This window comes from Haliaeetus albicilla, chromosome 15, assembly GCF_947461875.1.
Source record: "Haliaeetus albicilla chromosome 15, bHalAlb1.1, whole genome shotgun sequence".
Lineage (NCBI taxonomy): Eukaryota > Metazoa > Chordata > Aves > Accipitriformes > Accipitridae > Haliaeetus > Haliaeetus albicilla.
The window spans coordinates 1,086,372-1,112,220 of record NC_091497.1 but is presented as its reverse complement, the minus strand read 5'-3'; positions in this window follow the sequence as shown (position 1 = coordinate 1,112,220).

Below are 25,849 nucleotides of genomic sequence, written 5' to 3'. Positions count from 1 at the left end.
CCGTCGAAAATATTTTCGGTGCCGGCCGAGGTACTGTCGAAGATATTTTCGGGGCCGTCCGAGCTCCCATCAAAAATATTTTCGGCGCCGTTCGAGGTCCCGTCGAAACTATTTTCGGGGCCGTCCGAGCCTCCGTCGAAAACATTTTGGCACCGGCCAACACGCTGTTGAAAATATTTTTGGTGGCAGCCGAGCCCCCGTTGAAAATATTTTCGGTGCCGGCCGAGCTCCAATCGAAAATATTTTGGATGCCATCCGAGCTCCCGTCGAAAATATTTTCGGTGCCAGCTGGGCCCCCGTCGAAAATATTTTCGGAGCCGGCCGAGACCCCGTCGAAAATATTTTCGGCACCGGTCGAGGTACTGTCGAAAATATTTTCAGGACCGTCCGAGCTCCCGTTGAAAATATTTCTGACGCTGGACGAGCTTCCGTTGAAAATATTTTTGGTGCCGGCCGAGATCCTGTCGAAGATATTCTCGGTGCCGGCTGAGTCCCATCGAAAATATTTTCGGAGCCGGCCGAGCCGCCGTCGAAAATATTTTAGGCTCTGGCCGAGCTCCCATCGAAAATATTTTCGGCGCCGTTCGAGGTCCCGTCGAAAATATTGTCGGAGCCGGCCGAGACGCCGTCGAAACTATTTTCGGTGCCGGCCGAGCTCCCGTCGAAAATATTGTCGGAGCCGGCCGAGCCGCCGTCGAAACTATTTTCGGTGCCGGTCAGAACCTTGTCGAAAACATTTTCGGTGCCGTCCGAGCTCCCGTCGAAAATATTTTTGACGCCGGCCAAGCTTCCGTCAAAAATATTTTCGGTGCCGGACGAGACCCCGTCGAAAACATTTTCAGGGCCGTTTGAGCCTCCGTCGAAAACAATTTTGGCACCGGCCAACACGCTGTCAAAAATATTTTCTGTGCCGGCCGAGCCCCGTTAAAAATATTTTCGGTGCCGACTCAGTCCCGTCTAAAATATTTTCGGTGCCGGCCGAGATCCCATCGAAAATATTTTCGGCACCGGTCGAGGTCCTGTCGAAAATATTTTCGGGGCCGTCCGAGCTCCGGTCGAAAATATTTTTGACGCCGGCCGAGCTTCCATCGAAAATATTTTCGGAGCCAGCTGAGCCGCCGTCGAAAATATTTTCCGCACCGGTCAAGGTACTGTCAAAAATATTTTCGGTGCCGGCCGAGGTCCCGTCGAAAATATTTTCGGTGCCGGCCGAGCTCCCGTCGAAAATATTTTTGGCACCGGTCGAGGTACTGTCGAAAATATTTTCGGGGCCGTCCGAGCTGCCGTTGAAAATACTTTTGACACCGGCCGAGCTTCCGTCGAAAATATTTTCGGTGCCGGCTGAGATCTCGTCGAAAATATTTTCGGAGCCGGCCGAGCCGCCGTCGAAAATATTTTAGGCACTGGCCAACACGCCGTCGAAAATATTTTCGGCACCGGTCGAGGTCCTGTCGAAAATATTTTCAGGGCCGTCCGAGCTCCCGTCAAAAATATTTTTGACGCCGGCGGAGCTTCCGTCGAAAATATTTTCGGTGCCGGCCGAGATCCCGTTGAAAATATTTTCAGAGCCGGCCGAGACCCTGTCGAAAATATTTTCGGGGCCGTCCGAGCTGCCGTCGAAAATATTTTCGGCGCCGTTCGAGGTCCCGTCGAAACTATTTTCGGGGCCGTCCGAGCCTCCGTCGAAAACATTTTGGCACCGGCCAACAGGCCGTCGAAAATATTTTTGGTGCCGGCCGAGCCCCCGTTGAAAATATTTTCGGTGCCGGCCGAGCTCCAATCGAAAATATTTTCGGTGCCGGCCGAGATCCCGTCGAAAATATTTTCGGAGCCGGACGAGACCCCGTCGAAAATATTTTTGGTGCCGGCCGAGATCCTGTCGAAAATCTTTTGGATGCCAGCCGAGCCCCTGTCGAAAATATTTTCGGTGCCAGCTGGGCCCCCGTCGAAAATATTTTTGGCACCGGCCCAGCTTCCATCGAAAATATTTTCGGTGCCGGATGAGACACCGACGAAAATATTTTCGGTGCCGGCCGAGATCCCGTCGAAAATATTTTCGGTGCCAGGCGGGCCCCCGTCGAAAATATTTTCGGTGCCGGCCGAGCCCCCATCGAAAATATTTTCGGCGCCGTTCGAGTTCCCGTTGAAAATATTTTCGGAGCCGGCTGAGCTCCCTTCGAAAATATTGTCGGAGCCGGCCGAGCCGCCGTCGAAAGTATTTTCGGTGCCGGCCGGCACCTTGTCAAAAGTATTTTTGGTGCCGACCGAGCTCCCGTCGAAAATATTTTCGGTGCCGGCCGAGACCCGTTAAAAATATTTTCGGGGCCGGCCGAGCTCCCGTCTAAAATATTTTCAGTGCCGGCCGAGCTCCCATCGAAAATATTTTCGGCACTGGTCGAGGTCCCGTCGAAAATATTTTCGGGGCCGTCCTAGCTCCCGTTGAAAATATTTTCGGAGCCGGCCGAGACCCCGTTGAATATATTTTCGGGAGCCTCCGTCGAAAACATTTTTGGCACCAGCCAACACGCCGTCGAAAATATTTTTGATGCCGGCCGAGCCCCAGTTGAAAATATTTTAGGTGCCGGCTGAGCTCCAATCGAAAATATTTTCGGCGCCGTTCGAGGTCCCGTCGAAACTATTTTCGGTGCCGTCCGAGCTTCCGTCGAAAATATTTTCGGGGCTTTCGAGCTCCCGTCGAAAATATTTTCGGAGCCGGCCGAGGTCCCGTCGAAACTATTTTTGGGGCCGTCCGAGCCTCCGTCGAAAACATTTTTCGCACCGGCCAACACGCCATCGAAAATATTTTTGGTGCCGACCGAGCCCCCGTCGAAAATATTTTCGGCGCTGTTCGAGGTCCCGTCGAAACTATTTTCGGGGCCGTCCGAGCTTCCGTCGAAAATATTTTCGGGGCCGTCCGAGCTCCCGTTGAAAATATTTTCGGCGCCGTTTGAGGTCCCGTCGAAACTATTTTTGGGGCCATCCGAGCCTCCGTTGAAAAGATTTTGGCACCGGCCAACACGCCGTCGAAAATATTTTCGGTGCCGGCCGAGCCCCCGTTGAAAATATTTTCGGTGCCGGTCAGAACCTTGTTGAAAATATTTTCGGGACCATCCGAGCTCCCGTCGAAAATATTTTTGACGCCGGCCAAGCTTCCGTCGAAAATATTTTCGGTGCCGGCCGAGATCCCGTCGAAAATATTTTCGGGGCCGTCCGAGCCTCCGTCGAAAACATTTTGGCACCGGCCAACACGCCGTCGAAAATATTTTCGGTGCCGGCCGAGATCCTGTCGAAGATATTTTCGGTGCCGGCCGAGATCCCGTCGAAAATATTTTCGGAGCCGGCCGAGCTGCCGTCGAAACTATTTTCGGAGCCAGCTGAGCTGCCGTCAAAAATATTTTCGGCGCCGTTCGAGGTCCCGTCGAAACTATTTTTGACGCCGGCCGAGCTTCCGTCGAAAACATTTTGGCACCGGCCAACACGCCGTCGAAAATATTTTCGGTGCCGGCCGAGCCCCCGTTGAAAATATTTTCGGTGCCGGTCAGAACCTTGTTGAAAATATTTTCGGGACCATCCGAGCTCCCGTCGAAAATATTTTTGACGCCGGCCAAGCTTCCGTCGAAAATATTTTCGGTGCCGGCCGAGATCCCGTCGAAAATATTTTCGGGGCCGTCCGAGCCTCCGTCGAAAACATTTTTGGCACCGGCCAACACGCCGTCGAAAATATTTTCGGTGTCGGCTGAGATCCCGTCGAAAATATTTTTGGAGCCGCCCGAGACCCCGTCAAAAATATTTTCGGAGCCGGCCGAGACCCCGTCGAAAATATTCTCGGGGCCGTCCGAGCTCCCGTCGAAAATATTTTGGACGCCGGCCGAGACCCCATCGAAAAAATTTTCGACGCCGGCCGAAATCCCGTCGAAAATATTTTCGGTGCCGGCTGAGTCCCGTCTAAAATATTTTCGGTGCCAGGCGGGCCCCCATCGAAAATATTTTCGGTGCCGGCCGAGCCCCCATCGAAAACATTTTCGGCGCCGTTCGAGGTCCCGTCGAAAATATTGTCGGAGCCGGACGAGACCCCGTCGAAAATATTTTCGGGGCCGTCCGAGCCTCCGTCGAAAACATTTTTGGCACCGGTCGAGGTACTGTCGAAAATATTTTCGGGGCCGTCCGAGCTCCCGTCGAAAATATTTTTGACGCCGGACGAGCTTCCGTCGAAAATATTTTTGGTGCCGGCCGAGATCCTGTCGAAGATATTTTCGGTGCTGGCCGAGCCGACGTCGAAAATATTTTCGGCACCGGTCGAGGTACTGTCGAAAATATTTTCGGGGCCGTCCGAGCTGCCGTTGAAAATATTTTTGACTCCGGCGGAGCTTCCGTTGAAAATATTTTCGGTGCTGGCCGAGATCCCGTCGAAAATATTTTCGGATCCGGCCGAGCCGCCGTCGAAAATATTTTAGGCACCGGCTGAGCCTCCATCGAAAATATTTTCGGTGCCGGATGAGACACTGACGAAAATATTTTCGGTGCCGGCCGGGCCCCCGTCTAAAATATTTTCGGTGCCGGTCAGGACCTTGTCGAAAGTATTTTCGGGGCCGGCCGAGATCCCGTCGAAAATATTTTTGACGCCGGCCAAGCTTCCGTCGAAAATATTTTCGGTGCCGGCCGAGCTGCCGTCGAAAATATTTTGGACGCCGGCCGAGACCCCTTCGAAAAAATTTTCGACGCCGGCCAAGATCCCATTGAAAATATTTTCGGTGCCGGCTGAGTCCCGTCTAAAATATTTCCGGTGCCAGGCGGGCCGCCGTCGAAAATATTTTCGGCACTGGTCGAGGTCCTGTCGAAAATATTTTCGGGGCCGGCCGAGCTCCCATCGAAAATATTTTTGACGCCGGCCGAGCTTCCATCGAAAATCTTTTGGATGCCAGCCGAGCCTCCGTCGAAAATATTTTCGGTGCCAGCTGGGCCCCCATCGAAACTATTTTTGGCACCGGCCAAGACGTCGTCGAAAATATTTTCGGCGCCATTCGCGGTCCCGTCGAAAATATTTTCGGCACCGGTCGAGGTACTGTCGAAAATATTTTCGGTGCCGTCCGAGCTCCTGTTGAAAATATTTCTGACGCCGGACGAGCTTCCGTCGAAAATATTTTCGGTGCCGGCCGAGGTACTGTCGAAGATATTTTCGGGGCCGTCCGAGCTCCCATCAAAAATATTTTCGGCGCCGTTCGAGGTCCCGTCGAAACTATTTTCGGGGCCGTCCGAGCCTCCGTCGAAAACATTTTGGCACCGGCCAACACGCTGTTGAAAATATTTTTGGTGGCAGCCGAGCCCCCGTTGAAAATATTTTCGGTGCCGGCCGAGCTCCAATCGAAAATATTTTGGATGCCATCCGAGCTCCCGTCGAAAATATTTTCGGTGCCAGCTGGGCCCCCGTCGAAAATATTTTCGGAGCCGGCCGAGACCGCGTCGAAAATATTTTCGGCACCGGTCGAGGTACTGTCGAAAATATTTTCAGGACCGTCCGAGCTCCCGTTGAAAATATTTCTGACGCTGGACGAGCTTCCGTTGAAAATATTTTTGGTGCCGGCCGAGATCCTGTCGAAGATATTCTCGGTGCCGGCTGAGTCCCATCGAAAATATTTTCGGAGCCGGCCGAGCCGCCGTCGAAAATATTTTAGGCTCCGGCCGAGCTCCCATCGAAAATATTTTCGGCGCCGTTCGAGGTCCCGTCGAAAATATTGTCGGAGCCGGCCGAGCCGCCGTCGAAACTATTTTCGGTGCCGGCCGAGCTCCCGTCGAAAATATTGTCGGAGCCGGCCGAGCCGCCGTCGAAACTATTTTCGGTGCCGGTCAGAACCTTGTCGAAAACATTTTCGGTGCCGTCCGAGCTCCCGTCGAAAATATTTTTGACGCCGGCCAAGCTTCCGTCAAAAATATTTTCGGTGCCGGACGAGACCCCGTCGAAAACATTTTCAGGGCCGTTTGAGCCTCCGTCGAAAACAATTTTGGCACCGGCCAACACGCTGTCAAAAATATTTTCTGTGCCGGCCGAGCCCCGTTAAAAATATTTTCGGTGCCGACTCAGTCCCGTCTAAAATATTTTCGGTGCCGGCCGAGATCCCATCGAAAATATTTTCGGCACCGGTCGAGGTCCTGTCGAAAATATTTTCGGGGCCTTTCGAGCTCCGGTCGAAAATATTTTTGACGCCGGCCGAGCTTCCATCGAAAATATTTTCGGTGCCGGCCGAGCTCCAATCGAAAATATTTTCGGGGCCGTCCGAGCTCCCGTCGAAAATATTTTCGCCACCGGTCAAGGTACTGTCAAAAATATTTTCGGTGCCGGCCGAGCTCCCGTCTAAAATATTTTCGGTGCCGGCCGAGCTCCCATCGAAAATATTTTCGGCACCGGATGAGGTACAGTCGAAAATATTTTTGGGGCCATCCGAGCTCCCGTCGAAAATATTTTTGACGCCGTCCGAGCTTCTGTCGAAAATATTTTCGGTGCCGGCTGAGATGCCGTCGAAAATATTTTCGGAGCCGGCCGAGACCCTGTCGAAGATATTTTCGGTGCCGGCCGAGCTCCCGTCGAAAATATTTTCAGCACCGGTCGAGCTTCCGTCGAAAATATTTTAGCTGCCGGCCGAGATCCCATCGATAATATTTTCGGAGCCGGCCGAGCCGCCGTCGAAAATATTTTTGGGGCCGTCCGAGCCTCCGTCGAAAACATTTTTCGCACCGGCCAACACGCCGTCGAAAATATTTTTGATGCCGGCCGCGCCCCAGTTGAAAATATTTTAGGTGCCGGCCGAGCTCCAATCGAAAATATTTTCGGCACCGGACGAGGTACTGTCGAAAATATTTTCGGCGCCGTTCGAGGTCCCGTCGAAACTATTTTCGGTGCCGTCCGAGCTTCCGTCGAAAATATTTTCGGGGCTTTCGAGCTCCCGTCGAAAATATTTTCGGAGCCGGCCGAGGTCCCGTCGAAACTATTTTCGGGGCCGTCCGAGCTCCCGTCGAAAATATTTTCGGCGCCGTTCGAGGTCCCGTCGAAACTATTTTCGGGGCCGTCCGAGCTTCCGTCGAAAATATTTTCGGGGCCGTACGAGATCCCTTCGAAAATATTTTCGGCGCCGTTCGAGGTCCCGTCGAAACTATTTTTGGGGCCGTCCGAGCCTCCGTCGAAAACATTTTGGCACCGGCCAACACGCCGTCGAAAATATTTTCGGTGCCGGCCGAGATCCTGTCGAAGATATTTTCGGTGCCGGCCGAGATCCCGTCGAAAATATTTTCGGAGCCGGCCGAGCTGCCGTCGAAACTATTTTCGGAGCCAGCTGAGCTGCCGTCGAAAATATTTTCGGCGCCGTTCGAGGTCCCGTCGAAACTATTTTTGACGCCGGCCGAGCTTCCGTCGAAAACATTTTGGCACCGGCCAACACGCCGTCGAAAATATTTTCGGTGCCGGCCGAGCCCCCGTTGAAAATATTTTCGGTGCCGGTCAGAACCTTGTCGAAAATATTTTCGGGAACATCCGAGCTCCCGTCGAAAATATTTTTGACGCCGGCCAAGCTTCCGTCGAAAATATTTTCGGTGCCGGCCGAGATCCCGTCGAAAATATTTTCGGGGCCGTCCGAGCCTCCGTCGAAAACATTTTTCGCACCGGCCAACACGCCGTCGAAAATATTTTCGGTGTCGGCTGAGATCCCGTCGAAAATATTTTTGGAGCCGGCCGAGACCCCGTCAAAAATATTTTCGGAGCCGGCCGAGACCCCGTCGAAAATATTCTCGGGGCCGTCCGAGCTCCCGTCGAAAATATTTTGGACGCCGGCCGAGACCCCATCGAAAAAATTTTCGACGCCGGCCGAAATCCCGTCGAAAATATTTTCGGTGCCGGCTGAGTCCCGTCTAAAATATTTTCGGTGCCAGGCGGGCCCCCGTCGAAAATATTTTCGGTGCCGGCCGAGCCCCCATCGAAAACATTTTCGGCGCCGTTCGAGGTCCCGTCGAAAATATTGTCGGAGCCGGACGAGACCCCGTCGAAAATATTTTCGGGGCCGTCCGAGCCTCCGTCGAAAACATTTTTGGCACCGGTCGAGGTACTGTCGAAAATATTTTCGGGGCCGTCCGAGCTCCCGTCGAAAATATTTTTGACGCCGGACGAGCTTCCGTCGAAAATATTTTTGGTGCCGGCCGAGATCCTGTCGAAGATATTTTCGGTGCTGGCCGAGCCGACGTCGAAAATATTTTCGGCACCGGTCGAGGTACTGTCGAAAATATTTTCGGGGCCGTCCGAGCTCCCGTCGAAAATATTTTTGACTCCGGCGGAGCTTCCGTTGAAAATATTTTCGGTGCTGGCCGAGATCCCGTCGAAAATATTTTCGGATCCGGCCGAGCCGCCGTCGAAAATATTTTAGGCACCGGCTGAGCCTCCATCGAAAATATTTTCGGTGCCGGATGAGACACTGACGAAAATATTTTCGGTGCCGGCCGGGCCCCCGTCTAAAATATTTTCGGTGCCGGTCAGGACCTTGTCGAAAGTATTTTCGGGGCCGGCCGAGATCCCGTCGAAAATATTTTTGACGCCGGCCAAGCTTCCGTCGAAAATATTTTCGGTGCCGGCCGAGACCCCGTCGAAAATATTTTTGGTGCCGTCCGAGCTGCCGTCGAAAATATTTTGGACGCCGGCCGAGACCCCTTCGAAAAAATTTTCGACGCCAGCCAAGATCCCATTGAAAATATTTTCGGTGCCGGCTGAGTCCCGTCTAAAATATTTCCGGTGCCAGGCGGGCCGCCGTCGAAAATATTTTCGGCACTGGTCGAGGTCCTGTCGAAAATATTTTCGGGGCCGGCCGAGCTCCCATCGAAAATATTTTTGACGCCGGCCGAGCTTCCATCGAAAATCTTTTGGATGCCAGCCGAGCCTCCGTCGAAAATATTTTCGGTGCCAGCTGGGCCCCCATCGAAACTATTTTTGGCACCGGCCAAGACGTCGTCGAAAATATTTTCGGCGCCATTCGCGGTCCCGTCGAAAATATTTTCGGCACCGGTCGAGGTACTGTCGAAAATATTTTCGGTGCCGTCCGAGCTCCTGTTGAAAATATTTCTGACGCCGGACGAGCTTCCGTCGAAAATATTTTCGGTGCCGGCCGAGGTACTGTCGAAGATATTTTCGGGGCCGTCCGAGCTCCCATCAAAAATATTTTCGGCGCCGTTCGAGGTCCCGTCGAAACTATTTTCGGGGCCGTCCGAGCCTCCGTCGAAAACATTTTGGCACCGGCCAACACGCTGTTGAAAATATTTTTGGTGGCAGCCGAGCCCCCGTTGAAAATATTTTCGGTGCCGGCCGAGCTCCAATCGAAAATATTTTGGATGCCATCCGAGCTCCCGTCGAAAATATTTTCGGTGCCAGCTGGGCCCCCGTCGAAAATATTTTCGGAGCCGGCCGAGACCCCGTCGAAAATATTTTCGGCACCGGTCGAGGTACTGTCGAAAATATTTTCAGGACCGTCCGAGCTCCCGTTGAAAATATTTCTGACGCTGGACGAGCTTCCGTTGAAAATATTTTTGGTGCCGGCCGAGATCCTGTCGAAGATATTCTCGGTGCCGGCTGAGTCCCATCGAAAATATTTTCGGAGCCGGCCGAGCCGCCGTCGAAAATATTTTAGGCTCCGGCCGAGCTCCCATCGAAAATATTTTCGGCGCCGTTCGAGGTCCCGTCGAAAATATTGTCGGAGCCGGCCGAGACGCCGTCGAAACTATTTTCGGTGCCGGCCGAGCTCCCGTCGAAAATATTGTCGGAGCCGGCCGAGCCGCCGTCGAAACTATTTTCGGTGCCGGTCAGAACCTTGTCGAAAACATTTTCGGTGCCGTCCGAGCTCCCGTCGAAAATATTTTTGACGCCGGCCAAGCTTCCGTCAAAAATATTTTCGGTGCCGGCCGAGACCCCGTCGAAAACATTTTCAGGGCCGTTTGAGCCTCCGTCGAAAACATTTTTGGCACCGGCCAACACGCCGTCGAAAATATTTTCTGTGCCGGCCGAGCCCCGTTAAAAATATTTTCGGTGCCGACTCAGTCCCGTCTAAAATATTTTCGGTGCCGGCCGAGATCCCATCGAAAATATTTTCGGCACCGGTCGAGGTCCTGTCGAAAATATTTTCGGGGCCTTTCGAGCTCCGGTCGAAAATATTTTTGACGCCGGCCGAGCTTCCATCGAAAATATTTTCGGTGCCGGCCGAGCCCCCGTCTAAAATATTTTCGGTGCCGGCCGAGCTTCCGTCGAAAATATTTTCGGTGCCGGCCGAGCTCCAATCGAAAATATTTTCGGTGCCGGCCGAGCTCCCGTCGAAAATATTTTCGGTGCCGGCCGAGCTCCCATCGAAAATATTTTCGGCACCGGATGAGGTACAGTCGAAAATATTTTTGGGGCCATCCGAGCTCCCGTCGAAAATATTTTTGACGCCGTCCGAGCTTCCGTCGAAAATATTTTCGGTGCCGGCTGAGATGCCGTCGAAAATATTTTCGGAGCCGGCCGAGACCCTGTCGAAGATATTTTCGGTGCCGGCCGAGCTCCCGTCGAAAATATTTTCAGCACCGGTCGAGCTTCCGTCGAAAATATTTTAGCTGCCGGCCGAGATCCCATCGATAATATTTTCGGAGCCGGCCGAGCCGCCGTCGAAAATATTTTAGGCACCGGCCGAGCCTCCATCGAAAATATTTTCGGTGCCGGATGAGACACCGACGAAAATATTTTCGGTGCCGGCCGAGACCCCGTCGAAAATATTTTTGGTGCCGGTCAGAACCTTGTCGAAAATATTTTCGGGGCCGGCCGAGCCCCTTTTAAAAATATTTTCGGGGCTGGCCGAGCTCCCGTCTAAAATATTTTCGGTGCCAGCCGAGTTCCCATCGAAAATATTTTCGGCACCGGACGAGGTACTGTTGAAAATATTTTTGGGGCCATCCGAGCTCCCGTCGAAAATATTTTTGACGCCGGCCGAGCTTCCGTCGAAAATATTTTCAGCACCGGTCGAGCTTCCGTCGAAAATATTTTCGGTGCCGGCCGAGATCCCGTCGAAAATATTTTCGGAGCCGGCCGAGACCCTGTCGAAACTATTTTCGGTGCCGGCCGAGCTCCCGTCGAAAATATTTTCGGCGCCGTTCGAGGTCCCATCGAAACTATTTTCGGGGCCGTCCGAGCCTCTGTCGAAAACATTTTGGCACCGGCCAACACGCCGTCGAAAATATTTTTGGTGCCGGCCGAGCCCCGTTGAAAATATTTTCGGTGCCGGCCGAGCTCCAATCGTAAATATTTTTGGTGCCGGACGAGCCCCCGTCGAAAATATTTTTGGCCCCGGCCAACACGCCGTCGAAAATATTTTCGGCGCCGTTCGCGGTCCCGTCAAAAATATTTTCGGCACCGGTCGAGGTACTGTCGAAAATATTTTCGGGACCGTCCGAGCTCCCATCGAAAATATTTCTGACGCTGGACGAGCTTTCGTCGAAAATATTTTTGGTGCCGGCCAAGATCCTGTCGAAGATATTTTCGGTGCCGGCCGAGCTCCCGTCGAAAATATTTTCGGCACCGGTTGAGGTACTGTCAAAAATATTTTTGGTGCCGGCCGAGCTCCCGTTGAAAATATTTTCAGGGCCATCCGAGCTCCCGTTTAAAAAATTTTCGACGCCGGCCGAGATCCTATCGAAAATATTTTCGGTGCCGGCTGAGTCCCATCGAAAATATTTTCGGAGCCGGCCGAGCCGCCGTCGAAAATATTTTAGGCTCCGGCCGAGCCCCCATCGAAAATATTTTCGGCGCCGTTCGAGGTCCCGTCGAAAATATTGTCGGAGCCGGCCGAGACGCCGTCGAAAATATTTTCAGTGCCGGCCGAGCTCCTGTTGAAAATATTTTCGGTGCCGGCCGAGCTCCCGTCGAAAATATTGTCGGAGCCGGCCGAGCCGCCGTCGAAAATATTTTCAGCGCCGTTCGCGGTCCCGTCGAAAATATTTTCGGCACCGGTCGAGGTACTGTCAAAAATATTTTCGGCACCGTCCGAGCTCCCGTCGAAAATATTTCTGACACCGGCCGAGCTTCTGTCGAAAATATTTTTGACGCCGGCGGAGCTTCCGTCTAAAATATTTTCGGTGCCGGCCGAGATCCTGTCGAAAATATTTTCGGAGCCGGCCGAGACCCCGTCGAATGTATTTTCCGGGCCCTCCGAGCCTCCGTCAAAAACATTTTTGGCACCGGCCAACACGCCGTTGAAAATATTTTCGGTGCCGGCCGAGCTCCCGTCGAAAATATTTTTGGAGCTGGCCGAGCCGCCGTCGAAAATATTTTCCGCACCGGTCGAGGTACTGTCAAAAATATTTTCGGTGCCGGCCGAGCTCCCATCGAAAATATTTTCGCCACCGGTCAAGTTACTGTCAAAAATATTTTTGGTGCCGGCCGAGCTCCCGTTGAAAATATTTTCAGGGCCATCCGAGCTCCCGTCGAAAATATTTTTGACGCTGTCCGAGCTTCCGTCGAAAATATTTTTGGTGCCGGCTGAGATGCCGTCGAAAATATTTCCGGAGCCGGCCGAGACCCTGTCGAAAATATTTTCGGGGCCGCCCGAGCTCCCGTCGAAAATATTTTTGACGCCGGCGGAGCTTCCGTCGAAAATATTTTCGGTGCCGGCCAAGATCCTGTCGAAGATATTTTCGGTGCCGGCCGAGCTCCCGTCGAAAATATTTTCAGCACCGGTCGAGCTTCCGTCGAAAATATTTTAGCTGCCGGCCGAGATCCCATCGATAATATTTTCGGAGCCGGCCGAGCCGCCGTCGAAAATATTTTAGGCACCGGCCGAGCCTCCATCGAAAATATTTTCGGTGCCGGATGAGACACCGACGAAAATATTTTCGGTGCCGGCCGAGACCCCGTCGAAAATATTTTTGGTGCCGGTCAGAACCTTGTCGAAAATATTTTCGGGGCCGGCCTAGCCCCTTTTAAAAATATTTTCGGGGCTGGCCGAGCTCCCGTCTAAAATATTTTCGGTGCCGGCCGAGTTCCCATCGAAAATATTTTCGGCACCGGACGAGGTACTGTCGAAAATATTTTTGGGGCCATCCGAGCTCCCGTCGAAAATATTTTTGACGCCGGCCGAGCTTCCGTCGAAAATATTTTCACCACCGGTCGAGCTTCCGTCGAAAATATTTTCGGTGCCGGCCGAGATCCCGTCAAAAATATTTTCGGAGCCGGCCGAGACCCTGTCGAAACTATTTTCGGTGCCGGCCGAGCTCCCGTCGAAAATATTTTCGGCGCCGTTCGAGGTCCCGTCGAAACTATTTTCGGGACCGTCCGAGCCTCTGTCGAAAACATTTTGGCACCGGCCAACACGCCGTCGAAAATATTTTTGGTGCCGGCCGAGCCCCGTTGAAAATATTTTCGGTGCCGGCCGAGCTCCAATCGTAAATATTTTTGGTGCCGGACGAGCCCCCGTCGAAAATATTTTTGGCCCCGGCCAACACGCCGTCGAAAATATTTTCGGCACCGTTCGCGGTCCCGTCAAAAATATTTTCGGCACCGGTCGAGGTACTGTCGAAAATATTTTCGGGACCGTCCGAGCTCCCATCGAAAATATTTTCGGTGCCGGCTGAGTCCCATCAAAAATATTTTCGGAGCCGGCCGAGCCGCCGTCGAAAATATTTTAGGCTCCGGCCGAGCCCCCATCGAAAATATTTTCGGCGCCGTTCGAGGTCCCGTCGAAAATATTGTCGGAGCCGGCCGAGACGCCGTCGAAAATATTTTCAGTGCCGGCTGAGCTCCTGTTGAAAATATTTTCGGTGCCGGCCGAGCTCCCGTTGAAAATATTTTCGGTGCCGGCCGAGCCGCCGTCGGAAATATTTTCGGCACCGGTCGAGGTAATGTCGAAAATATTTTCGGGGCCGTTCGAGACCCCGTTAAAAATATTTTCGGTGCCGGCCGAGCTCCCGTCTAAAATATTTTCGGTGCCGGCCGAGCTCCCATCGAAAATATTGTCGGCACCGGTCAAGGTCCTGTCGAAAATATTTTCGGCGCCGGTCGAGGTCCTGTCGAAAATATTTTTGGGGCCGGCCGAGCTTCCGTCGAAAATATTTTCGGCGCCGGTCGAGATCCCGTTGAAAATATTTTCGGAGCCGGCCGAGACCCCGTCGAATATATTTTCGGGGCCCTCCGAGCCTCCGTGAAAAACCTTTTTGGCACCAGCCAACACGCCGTCGAAAATAGTATTGGTGCCGGCCGAGCCCCTGTTGAAAATATTTTCGGTGCGGCCGAGCTGAAATTGAAAATATTTTCGGAGCCGGCCGAGCTCCCGTCGAAAATATTTTCGGAGCCGGCTGAGCTGCTGTCGAAAATATTTTTGGCACCGGTCAAGTTACTGTCAAAAATATTTTAGGTGCTGGCCGAGCTCCCGTCTAAAATATTTGCGGTGCCGGCCGGGCCCCCGTCTAAAATATTTTCGGTGCCGGTCAGAACCTTGTCGAAAATATTTTTGGGGCCGGCCGAGCTCCCGTCGAAAATATTTTTGACGCCGGCCAAGCTTCCGTCGAAAATATTTTCGGTGCCGGCCGAGACCCCGTCGAAAATATTTTCGGGGCCGTCCGAGCCTCCGTCGAAAACATTTTTGGCACCGGCCAACACGCCGTCGTAAATATTTTCGGTGCTGGCCGAGCTCCCGTCTAAAATATTTTCGGAGCCGGCCGAGGTCCCATCGAAAATATTTTCGGAGCCGGCCGAGACCCCGTCGAAAATATTTTCGGGGCCGTCCGAGCTCCCGTCGAAAACATTTTTGGCACCGGCCAACACGCCGTCGAAAATATTTTTGGTGCCGGACGAGCCCCCGTTGAAAATATTTTCGGTGCCGGCCGAGCTCCAATCGAAAATATTTTTGGTGCCGGACGAGCTCCCGTCGAAACTATTTTCGGGGCCGACCTGCCTCCGTCGAAAACATTTTGGCACCGGCCAACACGCCGTCGAAAATATTTTTGGTGCCGGCCGAGCTCCCATCGAAAATATTTTCGGTGCTGGCTGAGCTCCAATCGAAAATATTTTTGACGCCGGCCAAGCTTCCCTCGAAAATATTTTCGGTGCCGGCCGAGACCCCGTCGAAAATATTTTCGGGGCTGTTCGAGGTCCCGTCGAAACTATTTTCGGGGCCGTCCGAGCCTCCGTCGAAATCATTATGGCACCGGCCAACAGGCTGTCGAAAATATTTTTGGTGCCGGCCGAGCCCCCGTTGAAAATATTTTTGGTGCCGGCCGAGCTGCAATCGAAAATATTTTCGGGGCCGTCCGAGCCTCCGTCGAAAACATTTTTGGCACCGGCCAACACGCCGTCGAAAATATTTTCGGTGCCGGCCGAGATCCTGTCGAAGATATTTTCGGTGCCGGCCGAGCTCCCGTCGAAAATATTTTCGGCACCGGTCAAGGTAGTGTCGAAAATAATTTCGGAGCCAGCCGAGCACCAATCGAAAATATTTTCGGAGCCGGCTGAGCTGCCGTCGAAAATATTTTCGCCAACGGTCGAGGTACTGTCAAAAATATTTTCGGGCCCATCCGAGCTCCCGTCGAAAATATTTTTGACGCTGGCCGAGCTTCCATCGAAATTATTTTCGGTGCCGGCCGAGATCCCGTCGAAAATATTTTCGGAGCCGTTCGAGGTCCCGTCGAAACTATTTTCGGGGCCGTCCTGCCTCCGTCGAAAACATTTTGGCACCGGCCAACACGCCGTCGAAAATATTTTTGGTGCCGGCCGAGCTCCCATCGAAAATATTTTCGGTGCTGGCTGAGCTCCTATCGAAAATATTTTTGACGCCAGCCGAGCTTCCGTCGAAAATATTTTCGGAGCCGGCCAAGACCCCGTCGAATATATTATCGGGGCCCTCCGACCCTCCGTCGAAAACATTTTTGGCACCGGCCAACACGCCGTCGAAAATATTTTTGGTGCCGGCCGAGCCCCCGTTGAAAATATTTTTGGTGCCGGACGAGCTCCAATCGAAAATATTTTCGGGGCCGTCCGAGCCTCCGTCGAAAACATTTTGGCACTGGCCAACACGCCGTCGAAAATATTTTTGGTGCCAGCCGAGCCCCCGTTGAAAATATTTTCGGTGCCGGCCGAGCTCCAGTCGAAAATATTTTCGGAGCCGGCCAAGCTGCCGTCGAAAATATTTTCGGAGCCGGCTGAGCTGCCGTCGAAAATATTTTCGGCGCCGTTCGAGGTCCCGTCGAAACTATTTTTGACGCCGGCCGAGCTTCCGTCGAAAACATTTTGGCACTGGCCAACACGCCGTCGAAAATATTTTTGACGCCGGCCGAGCTTCCGTCGAAAATATTTTCGGTGCTGACCGAGATCCCGTCGAAAATATTTTCGGAGCCGGCTGAGCTGCCGTCGAAAATATTTTTGCCACCGGCGGAGCTTCCGTCGAAAATATTTTCAGAGCCGGCCGAGATCCCATCGAAAATATTTCCGGCACCGGTCAAGGTCCTGTCGAAAATATTTTCGGGGCTGTCCGAGCTCCCGTCGAAAATAGTTTTGACGCCGGCGGATCTTCCGTCGAAAATATTTTCAGTGCCGGCCGAGATCCCGTTGAAAATATTTTCGGAGACGTCCGAGCTTCCGTCTAAAATATTTTTGGTGCCGGCCGAGATCCTGTCGAAAACCTTTTGGATGCCAGCCGAGCCTCCGTCGAAAATATTTTCGGTGCCAGCTGGGCCCCCGTCGAAACTATTTTTGGCACCGGCCAAGCCGCCGTCAAAAATATTTCCGGCGCAGGTCGCGGTCCCGTCGAAAATATTTTCGGCGCCGTTCGAGGTCCCGTCGAAACTATTTTCGGGGCCGTCCGAGCCTCCGTCAAAAACATTTTGGCACCGGCCAACACGCCGTCAAAAATATTTTTGGTGCCGTCCGAGCCCCCGTCGAAAATATTTTCGGAGCCGGCCGAGCTCCCGTCGAAAATATTTTCGGAGCCGGCTGAGCCGCCGTCAAAAATATTTTCCGCACTGGTCAAGGTACTGTCAAAAATATTTTCGGTGCCGGCCGAGCTCCCATCGAAAATATTTTCGGCACCGGACGAGGTACTGTCGAAAATATTTTTGATGCCGGCCGAGCTTCCGTCGAAAATATTTTTGACGCCGCCCGAGCTTCCTTTGAAAATATTTTCGGTGCCGGCCGAGATCCCGTCGAAAATATTTTCGGAGCCAGCCGAGACCCTGTAGAAAATATTTTCGGGGCCGTCCGAGCTGCCATCGAAAATATTTTCGGCGCCGTTCGAGGTCCCGTCGAAACTATTTTCGGGGCCGTCCGAGCCTCCGTCGAAAACATTTTGGCACCGGCCAACACGCCGTCGAAAATATTTTTGGTGCCGATCGACCCCCGTTGAAAATATTTTCGGCACCGGTCGAGGTCCTGTCGAAAATATTTTCGGAGCCGTCCGAGCTCCCATCGAAAATATTTCTGACGCCGGACGAGCTTCCGTCGAAAATATTTTCGGCGCCGTTCGAGATCCTGTCGAAGATAGTTTCGGTGCCGGCCGAGCTCCCGTCGAAAATATTTTCGGCGCCGTTCGAGATCCTGTCGAAGATAGTTTCGGTGCCAGCCGACCTCCCGTCGAAAATATTTTCGGTGCCAGCTGGGCCCCTGTCGAAAATATTTTTGGCACCGGCCAAGCCGCCGTCGAAAATATTTTCGGCGTCGTTCGCGGTCCCGTCGAAAATATTTTCGGCACCGGTCGAGGTACTGTCGAAAATATTTTCGGGGCCGTCCGAGCTCCCGTCGAAAATATTTCTGATGCCGGACGAGCTTCCGTCGAAAATATTTTAGGCACCGGCCGAGATCCTGTCGAAGATATTTTCGGCACCGGTCGAGGTACTGTCGAAAATATTTTAGGCACCGGCCGAGCTTCCATCGAAAATATTTTCGGTGCCGGATGAGACACCGACGAAAATATTTTCGGTGCCGGCCGGGCCCCCATCTAAAATATTTCCGGTGCTGGTCAGAACCTTGTCGAAAATATTTTCGGGGCCGGCCGAGCTCCCGTCGAAAATATTTTTGGTGCCGGCCGAGATCCCGTCGAAAATATTTTCGGAGCCGGCCGAGCTGCTGTCGAAAATATTTTCGGCACCGGTCGAGGTCCTGTCGAAAATATTTTCGGGGCTGTCCGAGCTCCCGTCGAAAATAGTTTTGACGCCGGCGGATCTTCCGTCGAAAATATTTTCAGTGCCGGCCGAGATCCCATTGAAAATATTTTCGGAGACGTCCGAGCTTCCGTCTAAAATATTTTTGGTGCCGGCCGAGATCCTGTCGAAAATCTTTTGGATGCCAGCCGAGCCTCCGTCGAAAATATTTTCGGTGCCAGCTGGGCCCCCGTCGAAACTATTTTTGGCACCGGCCAAGCCGCCGTCGAAAATATTTTCGGCGCCGTTCGCGGTCCCGTCGAAAATATTTTCGGCGCCGTTCGAGGTCCCGTCGAAACTATTTTCGGGGCCGTCCGAGCCTCCGTCAAAAACATTTTGGCACTGGCCAAGACGCCGTCAAAAATATTTTTGGTGCCGTCCGAGCCCCCGTCGAAAATATTTTCGGAGCCGGCCGAGCTGCCGTCGAAAATATTTTCGGAGCCGGCTGAGCCGCCGTCAAAAATATTTTCCGCACCGGTCAAGGTACTGTCAAAAATATTTTCGGTGCCGGCCGAGCTCCCATCGAAAATATTTTCGGCACCGGACGAGGTACTGTCGAAAATATTTTTGATGCCGGCCGAGCTTCCGTCGAAAATATTTTTGACGCCGCCCGAGCTTCCGTTGAAAATATTTTCGGTGCCGGCCGAGATCCCGTCGAAAATATTTTCGGAGCCGGCTGAGCTGACGTCGAAAATATTTTTGCCACCGGTCAAGGTACTGTCAAAAATATTTTCGGGGCTGTCCGAGCTCCCGTCGATAATATTTTTGACGCCGGCCGAGCTTCCGTCGAAAACATTTTCGGTGCCGGCCGAGACCCCGTCGAAATTATTTTCGGTGTCGGCTGAGCCGCCGTCGAAAATATTTTCCGCACTGGTCAAGGTACTGTCAAAAATATTTTCGGTGCCGGCCGAGCTCCCATCGAAAATATTTTAGGCACCGGCCGAGATCCTGTCGAAGATATTTTCGGCACCGGTCGAGGTACTGTCAAAAATATTTTCGGGGCCGTCCGAGCTCCCGTCAAAAATATTTCTGACGCCGGACGAGCTTCCGTCGAAAATATTTTAGGCACCGGCCGAGATCCTGTCGAAGATATTTTCGGCACCGGTCGAGGTACTGTCGAAAATATTTTCGGGGCCGTCCAAGCTTCCATCGAAAATATTTTCGGTGCCGGCCGAGATCCCGTCGAAAATATTTTCGGAGCCGTCCGAGCTCCCGTCGAAAATATTTCTGACGCCGGACGAGCTTCCGTCGAAAATATTTTTGGTGCCGGCCGAGATCCTGTCGAAGATAGTTTCGGTGCCGGCCATGCTCCCGTCGAAAATATTTTCGGTGCCGTTCGAGATCCTGTCGAAGATAGTTGCGGTGCCGGCCGAGCTCCCGTCGAAAATATTTTCGGCGCCGTTCGAGGTCCCGTCGAAACTATTTTCGGGGCCGTCCGAGCCTCCGTCAAAAACATTTTGGCACCGGCCAACACGCAGTCAAAAATATTTTTGGTGCCGTCCGAGCCCCCGTCGAAAATATTTTCGGAACTGGCCGAGCTCCCGTCGAAAATATTTTCGGAGCCGGCTGAGCCGCCGTCAAAAATATTTTCCGCACCGGTCAAGGTACTGTCAAAAATATTTTCGGAGCCGGCCGAGACCCTGTCGAAAATATTTTCGGGGCCGTCCGAGCTCCCGTCGAAAATATTTTTGGCGCCGTTCGAGGTCCCGTCGAAACTATTTTCGGGGCCGTCCGAGCCTCCGTCGAAAACATTTTGGCACCGGCCAACAGGCCGTCGAAAATATTTTTGGTGCCGGCCGAGCCCCCGTTGAAAATATTTTCGGTGGCGGCCGAGCTCCAATCGAAAATATTTTCGGTGCCGGCCGAGATCCCGTCGAAAATATTTTCGGAGCCGGACGAGACCCCGTCGAAAATATTTTTGGTGCCGGCCGAGATCCTGTCGAAAATCTTTTGGATGCCAGCCGACCTCCCGTCGAAAATATTTTCGGTGCCAGCTGGGCCCCCGTCGAAACTATTTTTGGCACCGGCCAAGCCGCCGTCGAAAATATTTTCGGCGCCGTTCACGGTCCCGTCGAAAATATTTTCGGCACCGGTCGAGGTACTGTCGAAAATATTTTCGGGGCCGTCCGAGCTCCCGTCGAAAATATTTCTGATGCCGGACGAGCTTCCGTCGAAAATATTTTAGGCACCGGCCGAGATCCTGTCGAAGAGATTTTCGGCACCGGTCGAGGTACTGTCGAAAATATTTTCGGAGCCGGCTGAGCCGCCGTCAAAAATATTTTCCGCACCGGTCAAGGTACTGTCAAAAATATTTTCGGTGCCGGCCGAGCTCCCATCGAAAATATTTTCGGCACCGGACGAGGTACTGTCGAAAATATTTTTAATGCCGGCCGAGCTTCCGTCGAAAATATTTTTGACGCCGCCCGAGCTTCCGTTGAAAATATTTTCGGAGCCAGCCGAGACCCTGTAGAAAATATTTTCGGGGCCGTCCGAGCTGCCATCGAAAATATTTTCGGCGCCGTTCGAGGTCCCGTCGAAACTATTTTCGGGGCCGTCCGAGCCTCCGTCGAAAACATTTTGGCACCGGCCAACACGCCGTCGAAAATATTTTTGGTGCCGATCGACCCCCGTTGAAAATATTTTCGGCACCGGTCGAGGTCCTGTCGAAAATATTTTCGGAGCCGTCCGAGCTCCCATCGAAAATATTTCTGACGCCGGACGAGCTTCCGTCGAAAATATTTTCGGCGCCGTTCGAGATCCTGTCGAAGATAGTTTCGGTGCCGGCCGAGCTCCCGTCGAAAATATTTTCGGCGCCGTTCGAGATCCTGTCGAAGATAGTTTCGGTGCCGGCCGAGATCCCGTCGAAAATATTTTCGGCGCCGTCCGAGCCTCCGTCGAAAACATTTTGGCACCGGCCAACACGCCGTCGAAAATATTTTTGGTGCCGATCGAGCCGCCGTTGAAAATATTTTCGGTGCCGGCCGAGCTCCAATCGAAAATATTTTCGGTGCCGGCCGAGATCCTGTCGAAAATCTTTTGGATGCCAGCCGACCTCCCGTCGAAAATATTTTCGGTGCCAGCTGGGCCCCCGTCGAAACTATTTTTGGCACCGGCCAAGCCGCCGTCGAAAATATTTTCGGCGTCGTTCGCGGTCCCGTCGAAAATATTTTCGGCACCGGTCGAGGTACTGTCAAAAATATTTTCGGGGCCGTCCGAGCTCCCGTCGAAAATATTTCTGATGCCGGACGAGCTTCCGTCGAAAATATTTTAGGCACCGGCCGAGATCCTGTCGAAGATATTTTCGGCACCGGTCGAGGTACTGTCGAAAATATTTTAGGCACCGGCCGAGCTTCCATCGAAAATATTTTCGGTGCCGGATGAGACACCGACGAAAATATTTTCAGTGCCGGCCGGGCCCCCGTCTAAAATATTTCCGGTGCTGGTCAGAACCTTGTCGAAAATATTTTCGGGGCCGGCCGAGCTCCCGTCGAAAATATTTTTGGTGCCGGCCGAGATCCCGTCGAAAATATTTTCGGAGCCGGCCGAGCTGCTGTCGAAAATATTTTCGGCACCGGTCGAGGTCCTGTCGAAAATATTTTCGGGGCTGTCCGAGCTCCCGTCGAAAATAGTTTTGACGCCGGCGGATCTTCCGTCGAAAATATTTTCAGTGCCGGCCGAGATCCCATTGAAAATATTTTCGGAGACGTCCGAGCTTCCGTCTAAAATATTTTTGGTGCCGGCCGAGATCCTGTCGAAAATCTTTTGGATGCCAGCCGAGCCTCCGTCGAAAATATTTTCGGTGCCAGCTGGGCCCCCGTCGAAACTATTTTTGGCACCGGCCAAGCCGCCGTCGAAAATATTTTCGGCGCCGGTCGCGGTCCCGTCGAAAATATTTTCGGCGCCGTTCGAGGTCCCGTCGAAACTATTTTCGGGGCCGTCCGAGCCTCCGTCAAAAACATTTTGGCACTGGCCAAGACGCCGTCGAAAATATTTTCGGAGCCGGCCGAGCTGCCGTCGAAAATATTTTCGGAGCCGGCTGAGCCGCCGTCAAAAATATTTTCCGCACTGGTCAAGGTACTGTCAAAAATATTTTCGGTGCCGGCCGAGCTCCCATCGAAAATATTTTCGGCACCGGACGAGGTACTGTCGAAAATATTTTTGATGCCGGCCGAGCTTCCGTCGAAAATATTTTTGACGCCGCCCGAGCTTCCGTTGAAAATATTTTCGGTGCCGGCCGAGATCCCGTCGAAAATATTTTCGGAGCCGGCTGAGCTGACGTCGAAAATATTTTTGCCACCGGTCAAGGTACTGTCAAAAATATTTTCGGGGCTGTCCGAGCTCCCGTCGATAATATTTTTGACGCCGGACGAGCTTCCGTCGAAAATATTTTCGGTGCCGGCCGAGACCCCGTCGAAATTATTTTCGGTGTCGGCTGAGCCGCCGTCGAAAATATTTTCCGCACTGGTCAAGGTACTGTCAAAAATATTTTCGGTGCCGGCCGAGCTCCCATCGAAAATATTTTAGGCACCGGCCGAGATCCTGTCGAAGATATTTTCGGCACCGGTCGAGGTACTGTCAAAAATATTTTCGGGGCCGTCCGAGCTCCCGTCAAAAATATTTCTGACGCCAGACGAGCTTCCGTCGAAAATATTTTCGGTGCCGGCCGAGACCCCGTCGAAATTATTTTCGGTGTCGGCTGAGCCGCCGTCGAAAATATTTTCCGCACTGGTCAAGGTACTGTCAAAAATATTTTCGGTGCCGGCCGAGCTCCCATCGAAAATATTTTAGGCACCGGCCGAGATCCTGTCGAAGATATTTTCGGCACCGGTCGAGGTACTGTCGAAAATATTTTCGGGGCCGTCCAAGCTTCCATCAAAAATATTTTCGGTGCCGGCCGAGATCCCGTCGAAAATATTTTCGGAGCCGTCCGAGCTCCCGTCGAAAATATTTCTGACGCCGGACGAGCTTCCGTCGAAAATATTTTTGGTGCCGGCCGAGATCCTGTCGAAGATAGTTTCGGTGCCGGCCATGCTCCCGTCGAAAATATTTTCGGTGCCGTTCGAGATCCTGTCGAAGATAGTTGCGGTGCCGGCCGAGCTCCCGTCGAAAATATTTTCGGCGCCGTTCGAGGTCCCGTCGAAACTATTTTCGGGGCCGTCCGAGCCTCCGTCAAAAACATTTTGGCACCGGCCAACACGCAGTCAAAAATATTTTTGGTGCCGTCCGAGCCCCCGTCGAAAATATTTTCGGAACCGGCCGAGCTCCCGTCGAAAATATTTTCGGAGCCGGCTGAGCCGCCGTCAAAAATATTTTCCGCACCGGTCAAGGTACTGTCAAAAATATTTTCGGAGCCGGCCGAGACCCTGTCGAAAATATTTTCGGTGCCGACCGAGATCCCGTCGAAACTATTTTCGGGGCCGTCCGAGCCTCCGTCGAAAACATTTTGGCACCGGCCAACAGGCCGTCGAAAATATTTTTGGTGCCGGCCGAGCCCCCGTTGAAAATATTTTCGGTGGCGGCCGAGCTCCAATCGAAAATATTTTCGGTGCCGGCCGAGATCCCGTCGAAAATATTTTCGGAGCCGGACGAGACCCCGTCGAAAATATTTTTGGTGCCGGCCGAGATCCTGTCGAAAATCTTTTGGATGCCAGCCGACCTCCCGTCGAAAATATTTTCGGTGCCAGGTGGGCCCCCGTCGAAAATATTTTTGGCACCGGCCAAGCCGCCGTCGAAAATATTTTCGGCGCCGTTCGCGGTCCCGTCGAAAATATTTTCGGCACCGGTCGAGGTACTGTCGAAAATATTTTCGGGGCCGTCCGAGCTCCCGTCGAAAATATTTCTGATGCCGGACGAGCTTCCGTCGAAAATATTTTAGGCACCGGCCGAGATCCTGTCGAAGAGATTTTCGGCACCGGTCGAGGTACTGTCGAAAATATTTTCGGGGCCGTCCGAGATTCCATCGAAAATATTTTCGGTGCCGGCCGAGCTCCAATCGAAAATATTTTCGGTGCCGGCCGAGATCCCGTCGAAAATATTTTCGGAGCCGGACGAGACCCCGTCGAAAATATTTTTGGTGCCGGCCGAGATCCTGTCAAAAATCTTTTGGATGCCAGCCGAGCCCCCGTCGAAAATATTTTCGGTGCCAGCTGGGCCCCCGTTGAAAATATTTTTGGCACCGGCCAAGCTGCCGTCGAAAATATTTTCGGCGCCGTTCGCGGTCCCGTCGAAAATATTTTCGGCACCGGTCGAGGTACTGTCGAAAATATTTTCGGGGCCGTCCGAGCTCCCGTCGAAAATATTTCTGACGCCAGACGAGCTTCCGTCGAAAATATTTTAGGCACCGGCCGAGATCCTGTCGAATATATTTTCGGCTCCGGTCGAGGTACTGTCGAAAATATTTTCGGGGCCGTCCGAGCTTCCATCGAAAATATTTTAGGCACTGGCCGAGCTTCCATCGAAAATATTTTCGGTGCCGGATGAGACACCGATGAAAATATTTTCGGTGCCGGCCGGGCCCCCGTCGAAAATATTTTTGGCACCGGCCAAGCTGCCGTCGAAAATATTTTCGGAGCCGGCCAAGCCGCCGTCGAAAATATTGTCGGCGCCGGTCGCGGTCCTGTCGAAAATATTTTCGGCACCGGTCGAGGTATTGTCAAAAATACTTTCGGTGCCGGCCGAGCTCCCGTCGAAAATATTTTTGACGCCGCCCGAGCTTCCGTTGAAATATTTTCGGTGCCGGCCGAGATCCCGTCGAAAATATTTTCGGAGCCTGCCGAGACCCTGTCGAAAATATTTTCGGGGCCGTCCGAGCTCCCGTCGAAAATATTTTCGGCGCCGTTCGAGGTCCCGTCGAAACTATTTTCGGGGCCGTCCGAGCCTCCGTCGAAAACATTTTGGCACCGGCCAACAGGCCGTCGAAAATATTTTTGGTGCCGGCCGAGCCCCCGTTGAAAATATTTTCGGTGCCGGCCGAGCTCCAATCGAAAATATTTTTGGTGCCGGCCGAGATCCCATCGAAAATATTTTCGGAGCCGGACGAGACCCCGTCGAAAATATTTTTGGTGCCGGCCGAGATCCTGTCGAAAATCTTTTGGATGCCAGCCGAGCCCCCGTCGAAAATATTTTCGGTGCCAGCTGGGCCCCCGTCGAAAATATTTTAGGCACCGGCCGAGCTTCCATCGAAAATATTTTCGGTGCCGGATGAGACACCGACGAAAATATTTTCGGTGCCGGCTGGGCCCCAGGCTAAAATATTTCCGGTGCTGGTCAGAACCGTGTCGAAAATATTTTCGGAGCCGGCCGAGCTCCCGTCGAAAATATTTTTGACGCCGGCCGAGCTTCCGTCGAAAATATTTTCAGTGCCGGCCGAGCTCCCGTCGAAAATATTTTCGACGCCGCCCGAGCTCCAATCAAAAATATTTTCGGTGCCGGCCGAGATCCCGTCGAAAATATTTTCGGAGCCGGCTGAGACCCTGTCGAAAATATTTTTGGTGCCGTCCGAGCTCCCGTCGAAAATATTTACGGCGCCGTTCGAGGTCCCGTCGAAACTATTTTCGGGGCCGTCCGAGCCTCCGTCGAAAACATTTTGGCACCGGCCAACAAGCCGTCGAAAATATTTTTGGTGCCGGCCGAGCCCCCGTTGAAAATATTTTCGGTGCCGGCCGAGCTCCAATCG